The following is an 11,459-nucleotide window of genomic DNA, read 5'->3' as shown; positions in this document are numbered from 1 at the left end:
TGTTGTAGCTGAGGTCATATGCTTTGGCTTGTGTTTTGGTATATTTTCTATGTTTATATATAAATGGGCTTATCATATTTGGTGTGTGGCTTGATTTGTGATAGAATGATGAAAGGTAAATGTTAGCTAAATGTGCATTTTGTACATGTGTTTGTGATGTGAAGAATTGGTGATGAATTGGTACCTTGATATTTAAGGTATATATGTTTAAATATGTTAGTACTTGCAATGTATTTTGGTATCAAATGGTCTATTTTGGTAGATAAATGAATTGGTATGAAAAGATGCAGATTAGCTTGGTCAATTGATTGATTATTTGGTTAAATTATATATATGACATTACATGTTTGAATATTGTCATTTGAGGTGCCTAAGGGTATATTAGTTGTATGTGAAATATTACATGTTTAAGATTTGATTTTGGCTTGTTTTCGATGTCTTCTTATGGCTTCTTGATGTGCATAATATTGAGTTTAGGTTGGTGCCAAATTGGGTGAGAAATATGGCTTGGAAAATGGCCTATTTTTGTCCACACGGGCAAAGAAACGGGCGTGTGTCTCAGCAGTGTGTGACACACAGCCAGGTGACATGCCTGTGTGTCCCTTGTAGGTTCTTAAGGGTACAAGTCAGTATCCTCACACGGCTTAGCACACAGGCATGTGACTTGGCCGTGTGACCCAAGTCAGTAAGTTACATTGGCACAAACACGAACTAGGATACGTCTGTGTGTCCCTAGATTGAATGTCCACACGGCTTAAGACACAGGCATGTCTCTTGGCAGCGTGACCCCTGTAGCTTTGAAAATTTTAAATTCTTTCGAAATATTTTCTAAGTTTTTGATTTAGTCCTAATTTGTTTCTAATGCGTAATTTAAGTCTCGAGGGCTCGTATAAGGAACAATATGTATGATTTTGATTGGTTTCCGACAAGAATATTTTATGATATGAAATGTTTGAAATTTTGTCTGTTTGATGTATAAACTCCGATATTTGAGCCATAGATACGGGCTAAGGATGTGACGTTTATTGGTATCAGAGCTATAGTTTAGTCGATTCTCGGACTAAACATAGCGTGCACGAGTCTAGCTATACATGCCATTAAATAACTTGTAATAGTGTGATATCTCTTGACTAGTTTTAAAACATGTTTTCATATAGCAATGACATTCAACTGAGTTGACTCTAATAAAGTAGAGAGTACCTCTCAAGCCTCCGTTCACGGAGTAGCTTCGAGCGGTGCAATGCCCATATCTAGGGGCTGGGGAGGAGAGGCTAAGGAAGTCTTCTTTCAGATGATGAATGAATGGTTCACCGAGTTTATATGAACGAATCTGGCTTCTCAACAACCTCCACCCCTCCTATTCCCAAACCAGTTCCCGTTATTCCTCAAGGTATGAAACCTATTCGAGTTAGTAAGCTTCCTGTTGATAAGATTCGTAAGTACGGGGTTGAAGAATTTCGAGCTACTACTGAGGATGATACTTAGAGAGCTGAATTCTTGTTAGAGAATACCATTTAGGTTTTTGACAAGTTATCCTGTTCACTAACTGAATATGTAAAGTGTGTAGTATCTCTACTAAAAGATTCGGCTTACCAGTGGTGGAATACATTAACTTCTGTAGTGTCGAGAGAGCGTATCACTTAGGAGTTCTTTCAAAACTAGTTCTATAAGAAATATATCAGTTAGAGGTTTCCAGATCAGAGACGTAAAGAATTCCTAAAGCTCAAATAGGGTCGCATAATCGTATCAGATTACGAGCGAGATTTGTTCGTTTGAGTAAATAGGCTCGAGAGTGAATTCTGACTGAGATTGCAATGTGTAAACAGTTTGAAGATGGATTAAACAAAGATATAAAGCTATTAGTTGGGATCATTGAGTTGAAAGAATTTTTTGTACTTGTTGATCAGTCACATAAAGCTGAATAGCTGAGTAAAGAGAAAAGACACGTTGAGATTGAAGCCAGAGATTTGAGAAAGAGATTGATGGGAAAATCATGCCAGATAGTATCGAAGAAACACCAAATGCTCTCTTTCTGGTATGAGAAAATCATATCTGCACAGAAATATGAGAGAAAAGGTTGCAATGCTTGCCTTGCGTATGTACTGGATACTAAAGTGTCAGAATTGAAGCTTGAATCAGTGCCAGTGGTTTGCGAGTATCCCGATGTGTTTCCAAAGGAGTTACCTAGATTACCACTGATCAGAGAAGTCGAATTTGCTATAGAACTTGTACCGAAAACATCATTGATATCGATAGCATCTTACAGAATGGCTCATACAGAGTTAAAAGAGTTGAAAGCACAATTGCAAGAGTTGACAGATAGGGCTTTGCTCGACCTAGTTTTCACCTTGGGGTGCACTTGTTCTATTCGTTAAGAAAAAGGACGAATCGATGAGATTGTGTATTGATTACCATCAGCTCAACAAGGTTACAGTCAAGAACAAATATCCACTGCCTCGAATTGACAATTTGTTCGATCAGTTGAAAGGAGCCACAATATTCTCGAAAATTGATCTCTGTTCTAGTTACTATCATTTACGAGTGAAAGATTCAGATGTTTCAGAAACTACATTTAGAACCAGGTACGGACACTATGAATTTCTTGTGATGATATTTGGTTTAACTAAGGCACCTACAGTACTTATGGATTTGATGAACAGAATCTTCAGATTGTATTTTGACAAATTTGTTGTGGTATTTATTGATGATATTCTGATTTATTCTTGAGATGAGTTTGAACATGCCGAGTACTTGAGAATTGTTCTGCAAACTCTGTGAGATAAATAAATGTTTTCTAAATTTAACAAATGTGAGTTCTGGCTTTGAGAATTTGGTTTTCTGGGACACATAGTATCGGATGAAGGCATTAGTTAAACCATCGACTGAAGTTAGAATTTTTCTTGCTTTAGCTGGGTACTACTGGAGATTCGTCAAAGGGTTCTCAATGATAGCTACACTGATGACACGATTATTACAGAAAGATGTGAAGTTTGAATGGTCTGATAAATGTCAGCAAAGTTTTAACCAGTTGAAAGCACTATCGACCGAAGCACAAGTTTTGGTTCAGCCTAAATTGTAACACCCTTAACTCAGAATCGCATCGATTAGGGTTACGAGGCATTACCGAACGCATGAACATTTCAGACCAATTCAGAATCACAGATATCACATAACATTAATATATAGGCAATCATCAACAATTCATCCCTTATGATGGTCTACGAGAACTAAAACATACATTTAAGGACAGTCGGGACTAAACCTAACACATTCATAAATTTCAGAACTCAGAAAATTTTTCAATTCTGTTGAGGTCACACACCCGTGTGACCAGGCCGTGTGCCTCACACGGGCACCAGACATGCCCATGTGAACCATCCATGCCAAAACAAGGCATACATATTGACTTTCACCCATGGTCAACAGACACGCCCATGTGCTTTGGCCGTGTGATACTTAACTAGCTACTGACTTGAGCCCACGGCCATATGACACGCCCATGTGTCTTAACTGTCTGATCTTAAGAGGTTACTTCTTTGCATACATGACTACAAGGCACGCCCGTGTTCCCTGACCGTGTGGCACAATGCAGGCTTGGTTTAAGCCAACTTGCCACCCCTTTTTGGGTCATTCCTACAAGAAATATTAAACAACATTTATACTAAAATTTTCAGCCAATTCCATGCTCAACACATGCTTCATTATAACTTAATCATCACCATTCAATAACCTATTCAAATCCATACCAAAATACATTAAAATTCTTATTACAACAACATGCCAAAATGCTCATTTCATAGCTCACTTATAGCACCTTCTAACTCATGCTTAAACTTACCATTTCCTCAACTTGGCATATTTCAAAATGACCACCACATACAAGGTTATATAACCATTACAAGCATACACAATTTGGCATCACAAACCATTTACCAAAACTAAGCACAAAACATACCATTTGCTAGCCAACTCTCATGGCAGAACATATATACATATCAAAGCTTCAATACATAGACATTCTAGCCTATATATGCCATACTTAAAAATATTTACATTTTCAAAAGTACCAAAATGAGTTCGATAGTATGGTGATGATCCTTGACGGTCCCCGAGCTTGTGGTAACTTCGATATCTAAAAAAAAAATTCAAACACACACACAAAGTAAGCTTTCAAAAGCTTAGTAAGCTCGTACTAAAATTATCAATAGTATATAAACATAAAACATCAATACATAAATATATATAAATTCTCAAATCATCTATCAAATTTATACCAATCCGATCCATAAGTTCATAACAATTCAATGAACTTCACCTAAATCATATCATCTACCACAAAGGTATCATACATACTTGGATCTTCCTATACTTATTCACTTTCATTCTCACCTCTTGCTTGAGTGATTCAAGACTTTCCATAAATTTTTCATACTTAACATCCGCACACTTAGTGCTGTAAAGGTTAGCCGAAGCTAAAATAACTCCACACACTTAGTGCCACTTCAATTAACCGAAGTTAAGTCGATATCACACACTTAGTGCCTTATATAGCCGGAGCTATCCCAACTCGCACACTTAGTGCCATTTATAGCCGAAGCTATATTAAACCGCACACTTAGTGCCAAGCATAATCAAATATCATCATACTCATTCCGAAATCAAATATCTAAATGATTTATGAATCATCATTTCATTAAAACATAATTATAACATCATTTATCACGTATGAACTTACCTCGCACTCAGAATTGTCGATTTGAATTGTCTACTCGATAACCTTCGACTTACCTCGATCTAAATTCGAATTCCTCCTTTCTTGATTTATATGTTTTCAAAATTAACCCTTTTATTCACCAAATAATTCAATTCAATCCATAAACACATATTTAGGGAATTTTACAAACTAACCCTCATATTTTTACATTTCAACACTTTAGTCCCTATTTCACAAAATCAAAAAATACACATAATTCGCATGTACACAAGCTTAGCCGAATTCTCCTAGTACTCATACTAGTCCACACATTTCATTTATTTCACATTTTAGTACCTCAAAATAACATTTTTACAATTTAGCCCAAATTGCTCAAATTCATCGAAAAATCCAAAAACAAAACATTCAAACCCAACATCAATCTTTCTTAATTCATCATATAACATCACAAAACTCATGAATCCATTCATGGAACTTTTCAAAATCATCAATAAAATCAGAAATTGAGACATGGGCTTGGTAATATACTAAGCAACGATCACAAAAATATAAAAATCATTAAAACCGAAGCAAAACATACCTGAATTAAGCTTATAATGTGATGAAACCCTAAAAATCTTCTTCTTTTCTTTTGTTCTTCAATATTCAGTGGATGAAAACATAATATGGCATCATTTTCTAATTTGTTTTCATATAATTTACTTTAATATGCATTTTATCATATTGCCCTTATTATAATCATTAAAATTCACCAAGTACATGTCCATAATTGTCCACCATTAACATTAATGGTACAATTGACATGCAAGGACTCTCACTTTGGTAAACCATACCAATATAACACTTTTAACTTATAGAAGGTAACTTTTGCAACTTACGTGATTTAATCCGTTTCTCAATTTAACCACTTAAACAATAAAATTATCACACCAAAATTTCACACATATAAATTCACATATCATAAGCACGAAAAATAACATTAAAATATTTTTTTGACTCAATTTTGTGGTCCTAAAACCACTATTCCTACTAGGGTTGAAACCAGACTGTTACATAAATCGGGTAAAGTATTCGTGATTTTTAGTGATGCATCCTTAAATGATTTTGGCTGTGTTTTGATGCAGTAAGGAAAAGTGATAGCTTATGCTTCCAGATAGTTAAAGCTGCATAAAAAGAACTATCCGACTTATGATTTAGAGTTAGTAGCTATTGTGTTTGCATTGAAAATTTGGCAACACCGTTTATTCGGTGAAAAATGTCACACATTTATCGATTACAAAAATTTAAAGTATTTAATGTCACAGAAAGATTTGAATTTGAGACAGCGCAGATGGCTCAAACTATTGAAAGATAATGAGTTGGTCATTGATTATCACCCGGGTAAAGCAAATGTAGTTGCTGATGCTTTGAGTAGAAAGTCCTTGTTTGCTCTACGAACAATGAATACCCAATTGTCATTATCTGATGATGGCCTGATCTTAGCTGAGTTAAAAGCTAAAAACTATGTTTTTACGGTAGATCTGCGAAGCTCAGAAATGTGAGTGATTTGTTAACTAAGCGGGTACAGTGTGAGTCGACTTCTGATCCAGAATTTCAGATAGAACCCGATGATTGTTTATTACTCAGATGTAGATTTTGTGTATCGAAGAATCCAAAGCTCATTCAGAAAATTCTACACTAAGCTCATAGTGGTGGCTTGTCTATTCATCCGGGGAGCAATAAAATGTACAGTGATTTGAGATAGATGTACTGGTGGCTGGGAATGAAACGCGAGGTTTCTAAATTTGTATCTAGATTTTTGATATGTCAGTAAGTTAAAGCTAAAAATCAAGTACCTTCAGGACTGTTATAGCCAATGATGATACCGGAGTGGAAATGGGATAGAGTTACAATGGATTTTGTATCAGGGCTACCTCTATCTCCAAAGAAGAAAGATGCCATTTGGGTTATCGTCGATCTTTTGACGAAGTTCACAAATTTTATTCTGGTACGTATAGATTTCTCACTTGACAGATTAGTTGAGTTATATGTGTCAGAGATTGTTAGGTTGTACGGAGTGTCAGTCTCCATTATTTCAGATAGAGATCCGTGGTTCACATCGCGATTCTGAAAAAAGTTACAAGAAGCTATAGGTACGCGATTTTATTTTAGCATTGCATTTCACCCTCAGATCGATAGTCAGTTGAGAGAGTAATTCAAATTCTTGAAGATATGCTTTGTTTCTGTCTTTTAGAGTTCAAAGGCAATTGGGAGAAATATTTGCCGTTAGTTGAATTCGCGTATAATAACAGTTTTCAATCGAGCATAAAAATGGCACCATATGAGGCTCTGTATGGTTCTAAATGTTGAACTTCGTTATACTGGACTGAACTTAGTGAGAAAAAGATACAGGGTTGATTTGATTCGCGAGACTAAGGAGAAAGTGAAAGTGATTCAAGTAGTTTGAAAGTAGCTTTAGATCATCAAAAATCGTATGCAGATCTTAAACGTAAAGATATAGAGTTCCAAGTCAGCGACAGATTATTTTTGAAAGTTCCACCCTAGAAAAAAATTCTTCAATTTGGTCGCAAAGAGAAGCTGAGTCCATGATTTATCGAGCTGTACGAGATTACTGAAAGAATCGAGCCCGTGGCATACCGATTAGCTTTACCGTCAGAGATTGAAAGGATTCATAATGTCTTTCATGTGTCTATGTTACGATAGTATCAATTTGACCTTTCACATGTTATCTCTCCGACGGATGTCGAGATTTAGCCTGATATGACATACAGTGAATAACCAATTAGAATTCTAGCACATGAGGTGAAAGAATTAAGAAATAAAAACATAGCTTTGGTAAAAGTTTATGACAGTGACAGGAATAGAAGAAGGTACCTGGGAACTTAAGGAAGCTAAGAGAAATCAATATTTGAACCTCCTTTTTGGTAAGATTTTCGGGGACGAAAATTCCTTTTGGGGGAGAGAGCTGTAATAGCACGTTTTTAGTGAAATCAGAATAGTGGTTTTGAGACCACAAACCTAAGGTCAAAAAATTTATTTTATTATTATTTTTTGGTCTACAACATGATAAAAATACTGTATAAAAATTTCATCAAGAAATTTTACCGTTTACATGTTCAATTTGATAAAAAGACTAAATCGCGTAAAGTGTAAAAGTTGAGTTCTAATAGCTAAAGGTATTAAATTGCATGAATTTCATTTTTCGAGCCTAGGGATGAAATTGCAAAGGAATTAAAAGTATAAGGGCAAAATGGTAATTTTTCCAAAATTACACGTTGGACTAAATTGAATATGAATTATATTGAATTCAGTTAAATTCATTAGTATAGATCTTGTTAGACCTCGTACGGAGTTGCGTCGAGGAAAAGAGAAAATATCAAATTAGTTGTCTTCATATCTACGTACACTCGTCAAGGTAAGTTCTTGTATTAAATTGTACACTTATATGTTTTAAGTTGAATGCTATGTTCGTAAATTATGTAATTGCCATGAATGAATACTGATCACATCTCTGACAACGTACAAAGACTACCGAGCCCCGTTTGAACCTTAGGAATTCGCATGATACAAATGACATGTCATTAGGGTTACTGATTTCAGCTCATATGAGCTTACCGATACTCAGCTTGCATAAGCTTGCCATTATTCAACTCAGAGGAGCTTACCGTTATTCAGCTCAGAGGAGCTTACCGTTTACAGCTTGTAAGAGTATATCGATTCAGAGCTCATATGAGCATACACGTATACGAATTGACAGATTACAGTTTAGTACACCTCTGTGTACTGCCTGCGTATCCAATAATATTCTAAATGGTTGAACAGGCATAGTTATGTTATGAGATTATATAAGTTCGATATGAACTATTACAGGTATTTACATGAAATACATTAAAGTGATGTTACATGCTACATTGATATATGAAATGAATAATTCATGTATATAAAATGTGATTACTTGTTGAATTCATCCATGTGTATTTGATTTTATATATGATTTACATGGCTAATATGTTGATGAACATGTGTTTAGGCTTTTGGCCAAATTGGTTGGGATATGCTATGTTAGCTTACCTTAATTGTGATTTAAAATGGTAAGATAAATTCTAAGTTATATGAACTTACTAAGCTTAAATGCTTACTCTGTGTTATTTTCCATGTTTTATAGTGATTCAGAAGCTTGTTCAGGTTGGAAGCTTGTCGGAGCTATATCACACTATCCATTGGCTCTTTTGGTACTTTTAGTTGGCTACATTTTGGCTAATTTTGGCCTATGCGTGATGTTGTGGTTGTGGTCATATGCTTTCGCTTGTGTTTTGGTATATTTTGCTATGTGTATGTATAAATGGGCTTATCATATTTGGTGTGCGGCTTGATTTGTGATAGAATGATGAAAGGTAAATGTCAGCTAAATGTGCATTTTGTACATGTGTTTGTGAATGAAGGATTGGTGATGAATTGGTACCTTGATATGTAAGGTATATATATGTCTAAATATTTTAGCATTTGAAATGCATTTTGGTATCAAATGTTATGTTTTGGTAGATAAATGAATTCATATGAAAGGATGCAAATTAGTTTGGTAAATTGATTGATTATTTGGTTAAATTATATATATGAAAATACATGTTTGAATATTGTCATTTGATGTACCTAAGGGTATATTGGTTGTATGTGAAATATTACATGTTTAAGACTTAATTTTGGCTTGTTTTGGATGTCTTGTTATGGCTTGTTGATGTGCATAATATTGAGTTGGTGCCAAATTAGGTGAGAAATGTGGCTTGGAAAACGACCTATTTTCATCCACATGGGCAGAGAAACAGACATGTGTCTCAGCCGTGTGTGACACGGCCGTGTGTCTCTTGTAGGTTCTTAAGGGTACAAGTCAGTATGCTCACACGGCTTAGCACACGGGCATGTGGCTCGGCCGTGTGATCCAAGTCAGTGAGTTACACGGGCACGAACACGGGCTGGGATACGATCATGTGTCCCTATTTCGAATGTCCACACGGCCTAAGACACAGGCGTGTCTCTTGGCCGTGTGACCCCTGCAGCTTTGAAAATTTTAAATGCTTTCGAAATATTTTTTGAGTTTCCAATTTAGTCTCGATTTGTTTCTAATGTGTAATTTAAGCCTCGAGGGCTCGTATAAGGGATAGTATGTATGATTTCGATTGGTTTCTGACAAGAATATTTTATGATATGAAATGTTTGAAATTCTATAAACTCTGGTAATGCTCCGAACCCTATTCCAGTGATGGATACGGCTTAGGGGTGTTACACATCTCCTCATTTGGAATTGTAGAAAACATAATAATCTTTCTCAATATTTGAATTGATTCTTTTACAGGATTACAGACTCGTTTAGATTATCTATTGAAGTAAGTTGTCTTTCTCACAATGTAAACGTTCTTACAATGCCACTTATCATCAGTTTGAACTTAGACAATCAATGAGCAAATATTTGCTTGTCACAGTTTCGCTATGCATGCAAAATAAGAAAGAAAAATGCAAAAGACATAACAATGAAATGTGAAATTTATTTATTCATTGTTCAAATACAGTTTTGTTATTACTTGACATATATGGTATGTTTTGGATTGATTGCAACTTATAATCACTTTTCATTTGGAATTGTAACGTGAATTCATATGATATAAAGGATAATATGCTTATATTTTACTTGCATAGTGTTTTGATCCAATGTGTTAGTGGCTATGATTTTTCTTGTTCTAAACTTGTTTTCATATGTTAAGTACGTAAAATGTATTGCATTGGTTTGGTTAAATGTTGTTCTTGTTCAGGGTCATTTAAAGCCTTATTTACATGATTTGAAATGCTTATTTTCTGCAATTCTAGGCATATGTCTCAAGACATCAGGAACATATCATAAAATCCCTAGAATATTTTTATATTGTTCATGCATTTTCAAATGCATGTCTTGAGACTTGGACATGAGGTCTATAATATCCTGATTTTGGGCCTAGTCAGAATAGTGGTTTCGTGACCACAAAATCCGAGATAGAAATAATTATTTTATGATTATTTTAAGGTCTATGATATGATTGCATGATTGTGTGAAAATTTCGTGAAGAAATTTTATGCATAAAGTACTTAAATTGAAATTAGGGACTAAATCGAATAATTTGCAAAACTTGCATTCTAGAAGTTTCTAGTATGAAATTGTTTTGAAATATTAATTAGGAGGTATTAAATAGAAATTTTACCAATTTCTAAGTCTATGGACAAAAATTGGACATGGATGGAATTTTTGAAAAGTTTAGTAGTAAGGGCATTTTGGTCATTTAGAGGTAAAATGAATTAAAATACAAAATTAAAAGCCAATTTTGCTCATCTTAAACCCCATGGCCGAATATAGCAAGGAGAAACCATGGATAGGGTTTTTCAAGCTTCCAAGCTCGATTGTAAGTCCATTCTAGCCCGCTTTTCAAGTTCTTTACGTTTTGGAGTCCCTAGCTCGATTAAGCTTATGCTAGCAATAATTTAACCTAGGGTTTATATTTGGAAAAATACCCATAGGTGAAATTTGTGTATTTTATGTTTTATGATAGAATATGAGGTTTTAAATTATGTTAGACAACTTGTGCTACTCGGTTTTAAGTGAAAACGAGCAAAGGGCTTAATCGGTAAAATACCTAATAGTCATAAGTACATGTTAGAGTGAGAATTTGATGTTGCCATAGAAGGGAAAAATGATCAGCATGTCATAAAACATATGAAAATA

This window comes from Gossypium arboreum, chromosome 1 (assembly GCF_025698485.1).
Source record: "Gossypium arboreum isolate Shixiya-1 chromosome 1, ASM2569848v2, whole genome shotgun sequence".
In the NCBI taxonomy this organism is placed as follows: Eukaryota; Viridiplantae; Streptophyta; class Magnoliopsida; order Malvales; family Malvaceae; genus Gossypium; species Gossypium arboreum.
Note: the sequence above shows the minus strand (reverse complement) of the source record.